The following is a 19620-nucleotide window of genomic DNA, read 5'->3' on the forward strand; positions in this document are numbered from 1 at the left end:
TAAAATTGAGCATTATTATTTGTTTCTAAATTCAATTATGACGTGAGGCTCAGTTTGATTTTTATTACTGTCTTAACATAAAGAAACAATTTCTGCTTTAGAATCCGGCGAGGTTGCTACAAAATTGTCCATTATAGTATTCCAAGAACTTTGTCAATTTTTGTACAAACAATCCTTTATTTTGCCTGTGACCTTTCCAAATTTGTCATATACTTGCAGCCTCACTTCCGTCCTTCATTGGGCAAGGAAAGGAAAAAGACATAATGCGGTTGTTGATGAGTAAGACAAGGATGCAATGTTTGCCGAAGTATTAAAATTATCCAATTTAATCCTCGCATGCATCATTAAGTGAATTATGTTAGGAAATATCCTAACAGTATGTTTTTTTTGTTTGTTAAATATCTTCTTCTGTGAAACCAGAGGGACATCTTTCTATAAGGGTAACTAAATAAAAATAACATATATGAAATATTATAATCTTGCAGCAATTTATCTCTGTATTAGGAGATAATAGTATAACACTGTTCTCCGTATATTGTCAGTGCAGCAGGGAGTGAGAAGAGAGTAAGTCAACGTAATTTTATTTCTTTACTTTTTTTTTTATTACTTGTAAAAGTGAACCTGTAAATTTTTTTTCCTTTTTGGTTTTCCTTTCCTTATGCTCCTGTTTTTAATGAATATACTCCCATATCTGTCGCTCTTCTTTCTTTATATTTATGATCTTTTCTTCCTTGTGTCAGATCACAATATTTGAGAGCAGCCATTTTGTTCTCCTCTGTACATGATGTCTGTGGCGAAACCAACCTCGCCACTGTGAACTGGAGAAGCCTGGTTGCTCGCCTACTCCCTTTGGACTATGGACCAGACTTTAAAAAGCTTTTATTTTCCCTGCAGAAAGGCTTGTTCGTGCCTTTCCAGCTACCGAACAAACTACCGTACGAGGGGCCACCTAGGAGCTGGAGTGTGCCGTCAATTGACCGCCCAGAAGCTGCGGTTAACCGCAGCTTAATTGATGAACGCTGGGTGGCCTTTGTTTGTTTGCCGAACACGTGGCAGCGGCCATTTTAACTCCCGAACGGCCAGCGGTGTTCAGCGCTCAAACTTTGGAACTGAAAACGGACACTTTATTGCACGAACACCGCTGAGCCGCCAGCCTCCTTACCTCTGCATTCGGTAGTGGAACCGACTGGCTGTAGTTTGACCGTATGAACAGCCTCACCCCAGATAGCCATGCCATGGAGCCTATTCGTGTAATGAAAGACTATGTGAAAGACTTTGGCTCCATGGCGATTGAACTATATGTATGTGATCTGAGCGCCATTCGGTAATAATGTGCGCTCAGATCTAAGCTATCTGGGGATATATTGCATGTATGTGTTTTGTGTACTGAATGTGTCAGTGGGTAATTTTGTGTCTTTTACTGTCTTTTTGTCTGCCATGTGGGTAATGGAGTTTTGCCTCTGTCCTTGGAGATAATTGGATTACTTCTCCAATTATCTCCAGGCCAGGGAGGAGGGATTGTGATGCATTGTGGGATTGTTTAAAGGTGTATGTCTGTGATTGTTCCGTGTCCTATATGTTTCCCAGTTTCCCATCTGGTCCCCGAGGTGAGTGTCCACCAGGTGGGAAACCTGCATAAAAGCCGGGCAGTTAGCCCCAGTAAAAGTTGTTGCTGCTTAACCCTGAAGGTGAAGTGTCGTCTCATTCTTGGGGGGAATTTGACTGTATGCCGATCGCCAGGAGTGTAAGTTGTTCGTATGGCTTTTCCTGTTCGGCTGCTTCCGGGGTTTGTGTGTTCCCTGTTCAGGAATTGGGAGATTCGTGCAGTTTGGAGTTTGGGAGGTTGGTGATTGCAGTAGCTGCTGGTCTATCTGAAAGGGGATTATCGCCTAAACGGTTTTTATCCTCTTGTGAGCGAAACGGTCCGTTACAATGTCTACAGTTTACCTTCAAGTTTTGTCAATCTTAGTGCTATACATAAGAAAAAGTAGTCCCTACTTGTATTTATGTATTTAATGAAAACATAGAGCCCTCAAGAAATATATAAATGAGATCTAAACACAGTGCTGTAGTTCAGCAGGTACAATGGCTTATACAGACTGTTATTTCAGAACTACCAGTCACATTAGTCACTACCCAGATAAAGTATTAACTAAACCGGTAAGGAACAAATCATCTGGGGGCAGGTAGCCTAAATAATAATAGTCAAAAACATAAAATATCTAGCACAGTCAGACATGAGGTGCGTTAAGCAAACAATTGTATCTGCTGTTAAGTAGTGTACTACCAAAGAAACACATTATTCTATAAAAAAAACAAAAAACATCAAACAACATGCACAACCAGGAGCCCGTCCAAGCAACAGACTTGTGGCAAGCAACATATGCATTTTGGGTCCGGGTGACTAGGGCCATAATCATGGGTACACATAGTACAAATAAAGTGATTTTTTATTAAGGGTCACCACTGATTGCTAAACTTCTTTGGGGACTTCAGTCATAGTCAATATTTCTAACTCATTGATGTGTACTGATGGGATGTAAGGATTGTCACCATTCTACCATATGCCTGGAAAGGTCAAAGTAGAACACCATTTGGGTACCTGCAAAAGAGAGTAGGGGAACATCTCACTGTTCCCATCAGAACAAAGGCATCAAAGTCATTTTGGAAGATCTTCAGCAATACCCCTGCTGTGGCCACTTGGCCAACATTATATGGAAACCTGTTCATTCCATTTTGAAAACATGGTCTAATCTTGGCAAATACAGCAGTGTCACATTTTTCTGAGAAGTATTTAAAGATCAATGGAAATAAAGTCCATTCAGACAGAGAATATTAGTATTTTTGGACCATGGTTTTATGCAGCTAGGTCTGTCTTTTTGTTGGTAATTCAATTCATTCCTCTAGATTGTAAGCTCTTCAAATCGCCCTGTGGTGTGACTGGTTCTAATATATATTTCTAAGTTTACGTGAAATTTCAAACTGCCTTGATGAGTACATAATTGTACTAGAGCACAAAGGATTATGGATCACCTCCAGAACATCTAGAATAACAGAAATAAATCCCAATTCAATTTCCTGAGAGATTTACAGAATGCAGACAAAAGGTACACAGTCGAGAGCTACTGGATACTAGACTGGCTGCAACTATTTTTCTAATAAAAAAAACTGTGCTCTACCAAAGCCCAGGAATCAGGCATATAGAGAATACATTTAAAGCATCTGAAGGTAGTAACGTATCTAGGGAGCGAGCATATTGCCATAACTGGTCTAGGAGAGCTACAATCTAAATAGATTGCAGAAGATACTACCGACTACCGATTAGTAAATCTAATTTGCCTATGATTCTCTTTATATACAGTATTTGAAAGCTGTTTTAAATCATCACCAGTATTATGTATAAACTACAAGAGTCAAATTACAGCATATGGACATTCTAAGTCAAGCCCACCAGTGAAGGAGTATGCCAAAGTGTTTCAATATTGGTGGATCCTAAGCTGAATTCATTAAGGGAGGAAAACGTAAATGGGCGCATTAGCTGAATGACTGCTTTATATGCTCCATGTAACGCTTCTATAGTCTGTCTGTAAGGATCCTTGTTGTTATGGGCACCACTGTGAGGAAGATTTTGTAGCTCAACACACCAAGGCTAGTTTTTATACACATAGCATTATAACAGATTGCAATAGTGCTTACTGGGTTGAAAAAGTAGGGGGAAACATTGTAATAACAATTCATCTTTACTACTCTACTTTTAATCATCTTTACTACCCCACTTGTCAATGGTTCCTGAACACAGAGGAAAAGAAACATTGCTAGAAAAAAAATAATCGGCCGGACCACAGAAAACATACAGCAAGCAATATCTGTGTCCTCAAGGAATTCAGTGTCCCATCATACCCAACTGATTGCTTGTTATCTTGCTGTCAAGATAATAGCAATTGCCCTGACAGCTTGATAACTGCTATGAATGTAGCCTGCATTGTTCAGAGAAATGACAGTAATAGGACACATTGTGACCGCAAGCACTCAAACTCTAGAGGCTATTAAAAAGGCACATTGTCAGGTCCAAGAATCCACTATATTCTGTCTGATGTGTTAAAGTTGTACTCTGTAACTTCCCCAGACTGACTGAAACTGTAAATCGTATGCACTTTATAGATAGCCATGGATATTCACCTTTCACAACTACCAAAGAGCAAAAAAATCTTACTGGGTCAATTACTAAAGTGTGAAATGTAATGTGTGCAATTGAAACAGATTTAAAATGAGTTTCACATTTTATTGCAAAACATCCAAAGTGATAAAATAACTGACTCGGAGAATGTTTTTAATTCAGCTATTGTGGCCCAAAATTTTGAAATTAATTTTGAATTCCCAAAGGTTCCTGCTTTACTCAATAACCTTAGCATAAATCTCAAAGTGTCCTCATTTTAATATTTTTGAATAAGCTTTTCAAATGATTTAAAATGTTTAGATAAACTTTTTAAAACTCTTCGTTCAAAATATTAAAATATGAAAAATATATATCAGATATAAAAAAAGTATATATCAATACATCAAATAATATCAAAATATGGAATATGTTCAAAAGCTTAAATAGTTTTTTTTAAAGTTTCACCAAAAATATGAAGTTATTTGAAAATCTTACGCATAAATATTACATTGAGGTCATTAATAATAATAATAATAACATTGTAAAGCGCTGCGGAATTAGTTGGCGCTATATAAATACCAATATTAATAATAATAATAAATAAAAAATAAGCAGCCCTAAATTCTGTGTTCTATAAAGGAACATCCATTAGCCATTCTTTTTGTCTAAAACTGATGAAATCTTGATTGTCTACTTTTAAGAATATTTTTATAATGAGGGTTATTTTTTTTATTATTTTCACACATAGTTTTCTTGCTGAATGACTAAACTCTGGATCTCATCTTATACAAGATGATAATTTACCTTATCATACAAAACTGACTGATAATTAAAACAGATTATTTACCGCTGAAGTCAAATCAGCCATTCATGAATGGTGATCACCAGAGGCTATTCAAACAATGCATATTTCAGAGGAGTCTAAAGTAATCCCTTCTCTGTAGTGATTTGGTTTCTATGCAGTCTCAGGCACATGTGGGCAGCGAGTAGGAGGCTTATTAAAACCTCATGTTATATAGAAGATCATAATAAGTCCTAGGTCCATGGAATTCCATAATTCACTAGTTCAGTTAACCCTCTGAATTCCAGAGAAATCCACTTGCAAACTGCCAATCGAAGACTTCTCTTGCTCTTTTGTACTTTCTGTCACTTAATGAGTTAACAGACTCTTAACATTATTTTATTAGAATACACGTTACCTTTGAGCAATCCTTCCCTTGAACAAAATCTGTGCTGTGCACATGCTGTCTATGGATGTTTGAAATCTTATTAAAATTGCTCCCGCAATAATAATTTCACAGTGGTTTATAATCCAGTGAGTAGATTAATGAGTCATGAGATTTTGTTACAAGCAAGTTCATTCTTTTACAGATTTTCGTTTTTTTCCCCCTGTTATAATGGAAAACTAATCTGAAGGTATTAAGGTTTAAACATGGTCATAAGTCCCTGATTAGTTAATCTCTCTTTATATTATTATTATTATTATTATTAATGATTTAACCCATGTTTTTCCAGATAGTGTCATTTCCAGTAATGGAAATGAGACCATTAAATAAAACATTGAAAATCACCTAACACCTGCCAGTTTTCATGAAAATGTATATTAAAAGATCACTCTGGGCACCTTAAAAAAGGTATCGGAATTAAGCTGTTATGGTGCCAGGAGGTCCCGAATGGTTAAACCCCAAAGTCTTCTGTCCAGCGCCGTTTAGCTCTGCCCCTGTCATTCTGCGTCTCTGAGATTTTTTAAATAGAAAACCTCGGACTGCCGTGGACAGCGATGTGGCTGTCTCTGTTGCTCTAGGGCATTCAGTATCTCCCCATTCATAAAATCGGCTTGAGAAATGTATATATTTTTCTCACACTGTTTTGAGCTACTGATTGGCGCACAGCATTAGCTGACACTACCAGCCAATAAGCAGCACCCCTTGTCTGCGGCAGTCTGATTCTTCCTGTTTGAAGAATTTAAGAGAAACGGAAGTACAGGGGCAGAGCTAAATGGCAGTTATGATTAGACTTTGGGGTCAAATCAGGAATAGAAGAAAACCCTTGAAACAAGGGGGTCCTGAAGTGAAGCTCAGATGACACAGAGGTATCCTTGTCTAGAAAGTGAGGTATAAGGGGAGGGGGAGAGAAGGGGGGAGGTTAGTAAGGGTAACTGTACACAGGAGGTGGGTATAGTCAGGAAATATATAAAAATATAAATTCCCAATTAAGGCTGTATATCGCCCCCACGCACTTGAATCTCGAAAGAGTACAGAAAAAAACTCCTACCCAGATAAATAAGGTTCCAAAATAAGGATATCAGTAGCTACCAGAGCCTAGGCTAACATAGCTTCACCTAAAAGTAAGGATAGCTAGCCCTAATGGTACTCCGGCACCGTAGAGAACTTCTCTACGGTACCGGAGTACCATTAGGGCTAGCTATCCTTACTTTTTTATATATTTCCTGACTATACCCACCTCCTGTGTACAGTTACCCTTACCAACCTTCTCCCTCCTGTCCCCCTCTAAATATTTAACAAGTGCCATCACAATCCAGCTCAGTATAGGCACAGCAGAACTTATAGCATTGACTTCCAGGGAGTAAAATTTGAGACACTTCAGGATAGGTTGGTGTAAATGTCAACACATAAATGAATTTCTCAGACCTCACAAACATATATAAAAATAGAGGACTCATAATATTAATGAACTCATGAGGTGTCAGTTTCCCTTAAATTATATAATCAGTGATGGCCATCATCGGCCTCTCAGATTGTTACTATGTTTATATAATGCCTAATGACTGGACAAGTATCATGTTAAATGAATCTCACATTGAGTATATCTCGGCTCTGACCTCTACGTATGGCTTCTGAACAAGATTACCAGCTAGGTTAATGCTTAAAGAAATAAAGTGATTGATGACTGATTGAGGATTAGACATGTGCAATTCGTTTCGGTCCGAATATGAATTCGGACGAATTTCGGGCAATTCAGACATTCGGGTACTTCCGAATGTCCGAATTGCTGAAGTGCCGAATTCCTGAAGTGCCGAATTGTCGAGGTCCCGAAGTTCCGAAATTCCGAAGTGCTGAAGTGCCAAAGTGTCAAAGTGCCGAAGTGCACTTACCCAGTGAAAGAAGAAAAAATTTACATTGTATACAATTTTAAATAAAAACATACATACATAGCCAGGATTCAGCTGTAAGCATTTGCAACACTTAAAACAATCAAGTAACATACATTCATATAAAATGTAAGTTACTTGGCCAGTCAATGTAATGACAGGAATGAATAAGTAGATAACTCTCTAATTCCCATGGTATTAGGGAGCTATCTACTAAAAGGCTGAAATACCTAAATTGGTCTTTCAGCCAAATTTACTAATACTAAATAAAGATTACTTAGTATTAGTAAATTATGCCCCTACTCGCTATACCGCGAGTAGGGGCATGTCTATTAAACAGTGAGCAGCCTGTGGCTCGCGGTATAGCGAGTAGGGGCAAAATTTACTAATACTAAGTCATTTTTACTTAGTATTAGTAAATTTGTCTGAAAGACCAATTTAGGTCTTTCAGCCTTTTGGTAGATAACTCCCTAATACCGTGGGAATTAGGGAGTTATCTACTAAGCGGCTGCAATAGAAGTGCCGTAGTCCCGAAATTCCGAAGTTCCGAAGTGTCGAAGTACTGAAGTGCCGAAGTGCCGAAGTTGCCAAATTTCCAAAATATGTCGAACTGCTGAAGTGCCGAAGTTCCGAAGTTGCCGAAATGCGAAAATTCTGAATTTCGGAATGCCGAACCGAACCGAAAATTTTCCCCATGCACATGCCTATTGAGGATTTGATTGATTTTGTAAATGTATGAAACTTTAATGGAACATAGCATCTATTGAGATTGAAAGAGGTAAATTCATAGTAAAAAGTATTCTGTAATTTCAGTTTAATTAGGACATAGCTCATTAAGGACAGAGTTGGAGGGAATTAAAAAGAAAAAATATCATCAACTAATATAAATGCATGGAGGCGGGGAAGGAGCACATAGAGCGAGGGAAGATCAGCTTCAGCTAGACCCCAGCACAAAAGGGCAAATATCTCAGCATGGGTAGTGTTACAAGCAGAAAGGCTGCATACACAGACTCCTACCACCATGACCACTTCTAAAAGGGTTGGAGTAACTATTAATATAAACATAGGAAGGGCATTCCATTTAAAGATGATAAAAAACGCTTTAATAATAACACACACAGGGTTATTCATTACAGCGAGAATCATCAGTAGTGATGTCCCGAACAGTTCGCCGGGAACCGTTCGCCGGCGAACATAGCGTGTTCGCGGTTGCGAACACGCGCGATTTTCGGTCCACCCCCTATTCATCATGGAGGTGGGAGGGTCTGCTGCTGATTGGCTGGAATGTGTCTGCTGACTGTGAGGTACAGGGTCAAAGTTTACTCAATGATGACGAATAGGGGGCGGACCAAACATTGCGCGTATCCCGGCGAACTGTTCGGGACATCACTAATCATCAAAATTTCAAAATTTAGACCAAAATAGATAAATTAGAAAAATTCCTTAAGCCAATTATTTTTTTAGTTTGCCAATTTTTTTTCTTGAAATATGAAAATCGTCAATAACCCTGTTTCTAAATAGAATGTCACATTGAAATAGGCCTTTTCTGCAGGCCACACAAAGCTTTGGTGCTCTTACCCAACTGGTCAGAGCTGCTTTCTCTGTCCACTCTGTGTCCATGTGGTTCGATACTACCCATCAGAATTATGCATGGTTTGCTCATCAGTGAAAATTACATTTCATTGCACGGATTAAACTAACATAGATGATCTGCTAAATGGATTTGACCATATGTAATAAAAATAAGAGACAAGGGGCTGCATTGCAACATATTCAGTTTGTGTATGCTAATGCACGTAGGAAATGTTGATTCACAGCTGTTACCAGGAAGAACTCATCATACTTACCCAACCACTTGCTACTCGAAGATGACAGTATTTGTAATCTATGAACAGCTGGTAAGTCAATTCTCCGTACCCTGATCTGAATGTGATCAAATGTCAGGTTTACTTTGAACATAACCACAGAACATCCATAGAGGCAGATTATTTCAGTGATGGCAAACCTTGGCAATGCAGATCTTTGTTGATTATGTTCTACATGAAGTTCCGCCAGCTTGTAGTTTTAAAGATCAGAGGCTGAGCATGTAAAGAAAGAATTTAAGGTCGTGTGTAAAAAAAGCATCTCAGACATCCTCAGTCTGTTCTTAAGGGTGATTTCTGAAGTGCCACATTTAACGCCAGTGGGGTGTCCTACGTGTAAATATTCAAAAATATTGTAAAGTAGCAGTTTATTGTTATTAATACAGCACAGAAAGTCACAGGTCCATAAGGGGTCAAATTTATTCTCACCCCAGAGGACTGTGGATTTACGGTATGTGGTGCAGTGATTTAACAGAGGAATAATTCCTGCTCAGTATATGGTGGTGGTACATGGTGGTAACCAAAGAATTGCACAGTTTGAATTTATTCATTATTATAAGTGCGCAAAACTCTAAAAAATATTTTCGGCATTGCCTTCATCAAGCTTTATCATAGCTAAAATATGAATGTGTATGTATGGCTAACTCTTTATTGTTTTTTTTTCCTTTGCTTTTTAGTTGGCCATAAGCACATTCACATCTGTGCACTTTTAAAATCGTGACAAAATGATATTGTATGGTATAATTCATCATCAATACTGCTATAAAACATGTTTTGAAATTGTTGGACCACCAGTGGATAGGACTTTAACACATTACCCTCCAATTTTATTTTTCTTAAAAGATAGATGAAGATTTTACACCCCTTGGTGATAATGAGCCAGGATGTGATCTGTACAATATTTTCACAAACCATGTTATTGCTGTATACACCGGCACATATTTCCTTTTAGGGAGATTTCGGAGTACGTTGGTCATGCCTGCACAAGGCCTGTATCTCACTCATGCATAAAACTGAGACAATTTTAAAACAATGTCTGAATTAGCTGTAACCAGTGAGTTTACAGCATTTTTAAAAGTTGAATGCACCCACATTTGTTTTGTATATCCTGTTGCTGTAAGCCCTGAAACGATCAAAGCGAGGAATTCAGTAGGCTAAAAATGTATACAGCAACACGATGTATTATATACAGAGGTGGGCTAGTTGCTAACTGAGCATGTCACACATTTAATATCCCTTCTGTTAAACCCTGGAGGTCTCTACACAAACCTTTTCATTCAGAACATGTTTATAGTGAAAACCTAAGACTGCCATTAACTGTAAAATGAACATTATTTAACCACCCCCATCTTTTGGTATTTAACTCTACAATAACAAAAAAAAAAGTTATAAGAATTTTATTTGTTGGTTTTTTACACCGTAGGAAAGTGTTACAATAACATTTAAATTGATGTTGAATTAGATAGTTTAAATAAGCTTGATATGATTGTGATGAAGATATGTGGACATGGAATGTGATAGACATGTAAAGTAATGGAATCAAAACACCTACATAGGAAAACGCTCTTGGAAATATAACAGAAGCACCAATCAGATACAAGCATGGACCCTAGTTGACATGCTGTTCATAACTAGCATCTTATGTTTTATACTTGCATAAATTCTTACTTGACTTGAATGGATATTGCACCAGAATGCATTCATTTATGCTGTAGTTTAACCATCGCTGTGTATTTTCTTGTAACTGTCATGTTTTAAGTATTTTCTTGTAACGGTCATGTTTTAAGTTCTAGCTGTATTGTCATTGGATAAAAATATCTTACAGCCAGTAAGAAGTTAGCAAATGAAAATTAAACAGTTCACATAGAAAAAGAGAAACACATATAAAGTGAAGTATGTTTTTGAAAAATTAAGATAAGGAAAAATTAAGTGTAAAGGATACCGCGGCCTTTTTGAAACCTGAATTTGGGAGCCTGTATAGGGAGTCTTACCATGCTATTTCTTATAACAAAAGAACAAGTCAAAACAGAATTAATGAGACAAAAAAAGAATGAGCAACAACTCTGTAGTTTTGATTCCTTACTGACCAGGTCGCAAATAAATTGTAAACTTATTTGTGCCCTTACAGAGGAAATTAAACCATTTTTGTATCAAACTGATCCCATTTACAAGGAAAGTTAAAAACTGATATTCAGACAGACTCCTTGGCAGAAGAGATACAGGAGCCCGAGGTAATTGTTTCAGCTATCTGTGGGCCTTGTCATTGTAAATGTTCCTGTCTAGGCATGGTCAGCAAGGGGTGTGTGTCTGGATTACCATTTAGATTACTCCAGACTGGAATTGGTTGCATAATGTTTTAAATTATTCTAACCTTTGTACTTCCTGAGTTTGATCATTTTGACTTTCTTTCAAAACTCAGTTAAAATGTAGACTTCAGTGCAGAGTAAGCTTGACTCATTTTCATTTTTATGAGGAACAAAAAAAAAGGAACAGTCCACCTTTAATTTCTGCTTAGCCCTGGCTCACATGATAATGGACTAGGCCCATGAAAATACAGGAAAATTGTAAAAAAAAAATAAAAAAAAATCCTAGCTTGTGTAGCTGGTCATTTTTTCCTGTATAAAATATGGTCCTCCTGGAACTGATAGTGTATCATAAATCTCACCACCAACAGCCAGCCACCTATAGACATGAGAATAGTGACGTTTGCATTCCTCCTACATATATATATATATAAAGTCACATTGCTTTACAGTGGCATGTTATTTTGACTACATTGTGTTATTTTTCCCCCTCAACATAATACTGCAATTTGTAATTACAGATAACGATTTAACGGGATCAAAAGGATTATTGGCTATTTAGCTAAAATCATATACAATTCCTGTCAGTGGGAGGGCTAAACTAAATAAAGCTATAGATTAGAGACCAGTGGTTTTTATAAATCTCACAGCATACACTGATGCATAAATCCTCTAGGGAAAGGCATTACGCCTTGCCAGATATGTTGGATGAATGGTGAAACGATTTGGGATGAAACAGAGAGCCAACTTGTCGTTACATGTTCTGTCAGAGTCTAAAAACACGTGACTTGGGCTTCTGGTGAATACTAGGACCTTATAGCCCAAATGATCATTAAACAAGCTTAACACTGTAGCAGGCTGACATAAACATTAATCCAGGACTAATGGAGTTTTCACAAATCCGTTCTGTAGTCTGTGGCAGATTAAACTTTCCATTTATACCTAAGCAAACCTACAAACCTCTTGTTAGGTAATACGAAAATGTTACATTCATTTGAAATGCATAGGCTGTCTGTTTTAACTGTGAGGTTTGATCACGGTCAAAATGCAAAGTAAATAATGGAATGTTTTTTGCTGCTATTAAACTTAGAACTCTGTTAATTTCCAATGATAGAATGCGTCGCTATTCCAGTTTTTACCAAATAGGTTGAGTAATTCAAGTTCAGGAGGTTCCAAACTTGAAAGAAATTGGGGAAAGTTGGAACTGGTCATTGGATGGTAAATCTTGTTGTAAGTTGGAACTGGTTACTGGATACTAAAAATGTAGCAGCTAAAAGACAGCAGATAGTGAAAGGAGCGCCTGTATCGCAGATGTGATTTAATTTCTGTAAAGAGATAGCAGGGCTTTCATTATTTAAAAAGTTCACCAATGATCAGTTACATAGGTACATAATGTGCTGTCATTTTATGAATAATTTGTGGAGCAGTGATGCCCCAAAAAATGATCCCTAAATGCGCCTAAATGTGTGCTAGACATTCACATAACGCATCATGGAATTTGTTGTTCTAAAATATCTACTGTAAAAAAATAAAAAATAAAATAATAATACTTAAGTACTAAGCAGCATATAGTCATATCTCTTCTGGTAAAATAGGCCCTCCCTGTATTATATTTAACACAGACATTCTTGGCTTTTAAAAACAAAACAAACAAAAAAAATATTTATTTTTCTTGCTTCATAAACACAAAGTCAGTTCTTACAGCGTCAATGATGTTACATTGTCGGCAAGAATACATTATAGTTATAAATAGCATTATTGATACAATATTCTTTTTGGCAGTTCTAAAACTGTGTTCCTTTATGCTGGCAGGTGAGCTGACACTCTAACAGCCACTGCTGTGATACCCCAAAAATAAACAAAGTAACGTTTATTTTTAACTTTTACTTATTTGAATGAAATACAATATAAATGCTGTCAGAATCTTTTAAAACTTCTCTATATCTTTGCAAGCTCTAATATTCTTACATAGATAACGTCTACTCTCTTCAAATCCCATCACTGCAGGCAAACTCATACAAGGTTTTTGCTGCTGAGCAGCTATCAGAGAGAGGCACAAGATGGTCCTTATTTAGACAGATGTGTGATCTGGCCTCATTTGCCTTATGCGCGTATATCTCAACAATCTGCAAGACTCCGTATCAATAGAACCTTTTCAGCCCGTACTTCTGTATTTGCATCAACACACAACCAATTACTTTCTACTAACCAGACACAGATGATTTAGCATCTAAGTGAAAAGCCTGTATAAATTATTATTCACATCATGAAAAAGTTCCCAAGTGACTGGTTTCAGGTTGGTGCAGGCACCCTTATTGCTTTCTAATTAAATGTACAGTATGTAACAAGTTGGCAAAATAAACGAGTAACTGAAAAGTATTTAGCTGAGTCACAGACAGAAAAAAAAATAGTATTTCCTATTATTTTGAAAATAAATGGTCACCATTAAGAATCGCTCTGAAAGCACATTGGTGGATTAACTCCAAATACTTCCTAAATCCCTTCAAAACATTAGTAAACAAACACTAACATCCAGTCAGTGAAACTGAACGGCAAGGATTGTAAATAACGGAATTAAAATAGTTTTTATTGAAAAATATTCTTTGGCGACAGATTTGCTGCAGGTAAAAGAACATGCCAGAACAGAGAACGATCCTTTAGATTTCACTGTCTTATTATATCATTCTTTTGTTTAGAAGATGATACCTTTTTTTGTAACAAGAATTTTGTTTGTATTGTATCATCTTACACTGCAAAATGTTAATAGAATCGTGAGATAAAATGCTGTCTTTAACTCATTTGATGGCATAGACCTGTTCAGCATGCAGGAGGTTTAGTGAGTCTTAAAGGAACACTCTAAGCATTATAACAGCAAGCCAGTTGCCCTGGCACCCCTTAATTGTTAAGTAGTCTAACATTTTTAAATAGATTCGACTTTGTAACTTGGGTCGCCATTTCCTACCTCCACTACAGGAAAGCCAGAAGCTCCTGCTTAGATGCTTCTGTTAGCACTCCTGAGCTACATGCTGTGATGCAGTCTAGAATCAGTGGTCCCCAACCCGATCCTCATGGACCCCTAACAGTTCAGGTTTTACCAGTATCTCCATTTGAATAAAAAAGGGAAGTACATAAATCCTGGACCGTTGATGGTCCACGAGGACTGAGTTGGGGACCACGAGTCTAGATCCAATGAGCTAGACCCTGCACTGCCAGTTGTTGCTCAGGCGCAATGCTTCTGAATCTCCTGAGGCTGTAGTGGAGCAAGGAAAAGCACCTGGTGGACTCCTGGTAAGAACAATTACCCGACACCATAACAACAACAGCCCTTTTTCTTTCTTTGTGGAAAACGTATTGCACTAACCCATTAGTCTTAATATGGTTCCTATAGATAATAAGACACCATGGAACTCCCTGCATATTTACTGCAAACATGGAAAGGTCTAATATCTGGTTGATGGGGGCTTGGCAGGTAGATTGGTATGTCCACGATGCAATCAGCACAAAGGGGCACGTCATAGTGACAAGCATGCCCGGCTCTCAGTGCACCATGAGTAAAGTAAAACAGGAATTCACAGGGCACTTTTCATTAGTCTCCAACAGTGGGTGATAAAACTAGGCTATCGGGTGATCGGAGGGCCTGGGGGAATATTGGGTGTCCCACACCCGTGTGACTTGACAGATCTGTATTTGGTATCTAGCTCTATCAAATTGGCTTATTAAATGGGCACCGTAATCATTAAACCCAATCCATCTTAAGGAACAGATTTTGGTGCATAGATGCTGTCCCTTTTCTTTGTCAATGAAAAACATTGTTAAGTTTGGAAAAATGTAAATGTTTACATTTTCCAAAAAACAAACAAACCTCTAGTGGCCTTTAGACCTACAGCCAATAGATGCACTGTCCTCTTAAAATCTTTGAAAATAAAAGGTCTTTACTTCCTGCATCAACACGCGCAGCTTGATGATGCCAACCATTGCTAATAACATGGCTTAATTGTAGGTGTATACTGTGTCTGCAGGTAGGGTAGATAGGTAGCATAGGAAACTCACCATAAGAAAAAAATAATCACTGTATCAGGATAAAATGTAGCTCACTGCTTGGAAGATCAAATAGAATTTACATTACACAAAAACATCCCAGATCCTCTAGTGTTCCACATTAGATACAATTGTGTAAATGAAGGTTTTCAGAATGAAAGTCGTTACAGGAGTAATTTATGTAAAATACACTTTCCAGATTTACATTGAATAGCTTTTATTCTTATGCAGAGTACAGGATATTCTTTCATAACGGTTTCAGCAATGAGCTTCTCATTTTACAGAGAATCTTTTTCTGATGCAAGGTTTGGTATACGATGCATGTGTATACTTTTTGTGATCATTAAAAGGTCATTGTTTCAGTGGCTGGGCTTTGATCAGCATTCCGTGGATATGCCTAAACCCAGAATATAAAACTATATATAAAGAACCAATGAGAACACTTTGGGCAAAGTATTATGGAATGTTCGTATTCTCCAATAGACTTCATCTGTTTTAATGTGCTAAAGCAAGTCATCACACCATAGAAACAGAAAAATATATAGCATTAACAAGGGCATACCAAATTATGTTTCCCATAACCAACCTTTCATCCACTTCTTGATCTTGGCAGAGCAAGTTATATAGGGAATATATTGGTTTTGGTCCAAGACATTTTTTTTCCCATGACTCATCTTAACTCAACAGGACATTTTTTGTTGCTCTGGCCATATTTAAAAAGCCGTAATTTATCCTTATTTAACAGTAAGTATTTGGGTCCTAACATTCACAAATCTGTTTGAAAAATAACGCAATTCAACATACCTGGAAAGCCGTAACAAGAACAGCTATTCATAAAGTCCCCAACAGATCCCAACGCTACTTATTTTGAAAAGAAAAACAAGATATGTACTAAATGAACTGCCAAGTGCATTAAATGTATTACTTGTTACATGGTACATACATGTTGAATGATCATTGCTGGTTTATATATATTTTTTTATTCCGCTGTCTGTTACTTCAATGGGCAGATATTATGCAAAGTCCAGTGTGACAACATGCTGTGCAAAACCCCCAAAATACCTTAAAACACATAAAATCCCCATAAAAGTTACATCCCCTGATAGCCCTGATATGGGTGACCAACATATCCAAAAATCTCTCAGATCAGTTCAGGGGTTCAGAAATTTTATGGAAGTCATAGTTTTTACCGACCGCAGGCATGGTCCCATAGCCTAAAATAGTTCCATAGAATCATGGCTAAGTGCCGCTGGAGGACTGACCGGGAACCGCGAAGTCTTTAGGCCGAAATTAGTTCCATAGAATCGCGGTTAAGTGCTGCTGGGGAACCGACCGGGAACCGCAAAGTTTTCATGCCGAAAATAGTTCCAGGGCATTTGCGTCTAAGTCCCCCTGAAGTCTATTGGTGGTTTTGGTCCATGCGAACAAGATGGCCGCCACCTCGTGGTCCTCCATAGAAATGGTGGCCACCCAGACGAACACTTAGACCACTGCGGTGGAAATTGCAACAATGTATCAATTAAGCTTAACAAGCTCCAGGGTGGTCTCTGGTTCATGTGGCTACTCAGTTACCGAACCATATAATTCAAATAGACAAATGGAGACTTTTATATCACAGTTTACAGGGTCCATAGTCTGTGGGCGAGAGGCTGGCAAGTATGCCCCTCCAAGAACCCATGACGAGGTCCAGTTCGTCACAGCCACCTTTGGCACTCTAACTTTTTTGGACTACATCTCCACTGATGCTCTACCAGCATGGTGGATGTGAGAGCATTATGGGAAATGTAGTCCACAACATCTGGAATGCAGATGGTTAAATATCTTATGATGTCTCTAACTCTTCTCAATAGCAACTTTAAAGGTAACTTAAATGATCCATTGTTACTTTGCATGTACATGTAAGTCAACAGACATAGAAACATAGAATGTGACGGCAGATAAGAACCATTCGGCCCATCTAGTCTGCCCAGTTTTCTAAATACTTTCATTAGTCCCTGGCCTTATCTTATAGTTAGGATAGCCTTATGCCTATCCCACGCATGCTTAAACTCCTTTACTGTGTTAACCTCTACCACTTCAGCTGGAAGGCTATTCCAAGCATCCACTACCCTCTCAGTAAAGTAATACTTCCTGATATTATTTTTAAACCTTTGTCCCTCATTGTTGTCCACAATTTTACATCCAATACAAATCACCTAATTTGCCGCAAATTTATTTATCAAACAGTGCTTATATTACAGCTAGGGATTATGGGTCGAGACATAGAAAAGAAATTCAGAATGGTTTTAACCATTAAAATATTTTGCTTTAGAGTACAAATTTTATTAAGGAGTTTCCTTCGGACTGTTATCCTTTCACTGTGCATGATGTCACTGGTTAGTTATTGTTAGTATGTAATAGTGACTGGTGCCGTTAATGAGCAATCAATATAGCTATGTTCTTAACAAAACAAGGAATACTTTATATGGTAGATTTAGAACTGAGAATTTACATGTGTTTTTGCTCCAAATATTTTTTTTACTGGGCTTACATTGTAAAGAATGTTTTGTTTGTTTTTGCCTGATGATAGCAAATCGTTGGGAGAAGTCTGTCAATTCTTTAACAACAAAAGCTAACATCAACATGGAATATGACACACTTAAATTAACAATAAATAATAACATAGTTATTATTTATATTCTAAATAGTAGAAAAATAAAATCTAAATTGGAAAATTGAGGCTAAAATTGGCAAGTCGTAACTGTAATTACTTTTGAGATTTTTTTTTTTTTAATTCAGCATTGTCTCTTTAACCCCTTAAGGACACATGACGTGTGTGACACGTCATGATTCCCTTTTATTCCAGAAGTTTGGTCCTTAAGGGGTTAAGAAAATGTCACAGCATGATCTGTGCAACCAATGTGGATAATATTGAGATGGATATGTGAAATCAGATGTTCAAAAACACCAATTTCCTTTCAACACTTGATGAAAAAATTATGGTATTAAAAATATTTTCGATGCGACAGTTGTCCTTTAATTCAGACTTTAAATCAGACTTGTACTGGATTGCAGACTAGACAAGCACCCAGGGTTAGAGATCGACTGTAGATATTCTATAGCTCCTGCAGACAAAGGTCCATGGAGCAATGGGTTAACAGCCAGCAACTAGCTCAGTGATGAATAAACATGTCTATAGAGCATCATTTCCATGGAGGGCAGATGGACTTTAGGCTGGCTGAGAATTGTGGGAATGCAGTTCACAAACATCTATGGTGTCCAGTCACGTTATCACTGAACAAGCTAAAAAGAAACAAAATCATACATAATCCACATTACGGGTAAGCAGCATAATATATGAGTAGGTGGATTTTGCTGCTGAGTAATAAGTTTCACATGTTCTGTGAATCAGATTCTCACACAAGTCCTACATTATACCTTTAGGGAAACTCTCCAGCAACTCATAACCGACTTGGTTTGAAGCAGATGTTTTTCTTTCTGCATACATTGACAACGAATTGTTCCACACCTTCTGAACCACTTATTATTGCCATCATAAATTCACATATAACTGCATTGCATTGCCTCATCTGGCCGTTGTACTGTTCCATCAGCTAAACTTGTACTAAGCGAACAACCACATTCTTAAATATGATCATCTGTCTTAATATTCTATCCTTTCCTTTTTTTACATCCTTTCATTAACCCAACCTTTGTACTTACATCTAAGAGAAATAATCAATGGGTTAAGTGAAAGAAGGTCTCTAGGTTACTCTACAGTAATCTATCAAATGGGTATAGTGTTGCTCTATTTAAATTCATAGTGAGAGACTTTCAGCATCCATTAACATTCAATACTTAGATTTTTTTCAAAGTAAAAATGATAATCAATGCCATGTGTGGAAAAGGTGTATTACAAATTCAAAGATAATGCAAGATTAATAAAAATCCTTAAGTCAATGGCATTGGACCAATGATTCATCGTTGTGGGTTTGCATCCATGGCTAATAGAATGGGCTGTATTGTTTGATCAAGGCTTCTATTACAAGGAAGTGACCCCAACTAAACTTAAAGGGACACTATAGTCACCTGAACAACTTTAGCTTAATGAAGCAGTTTTGGTGTATAGAAGATGCCCCTGCAGCCTCACTGCTCAATCCTCTGCCATTT

General features: G+C 37.4%; 1 protein-coding gene across 2 annotated transcripts in view; it reads right to left on the reverse strand.

The window, feature by feature from the left end:
* SULF1 (sulfatase 1) overlaps nucleotides 1-19620 on the reverse strand; it is a 106621-nt gene that overhangs the window by 67323 nt on the left and 19678 nt on the right. The gene's annotated exons all lie outside the window — the stretch shown is intronic.

This window comes from Pelobates fuscus, chromosome 4 (genome assembly GCF_036172605.1).
Source record: "Pelobates fuscus isolate aPelFus1 chromosome 4, aPelFus1.pri, whole genome shotgun sequence".
NCBI lineage: Eukaryota > Metazoa > Chordata > Amphibia > Anura > Pelobatidae > Pelobates > Pelobates fuscus.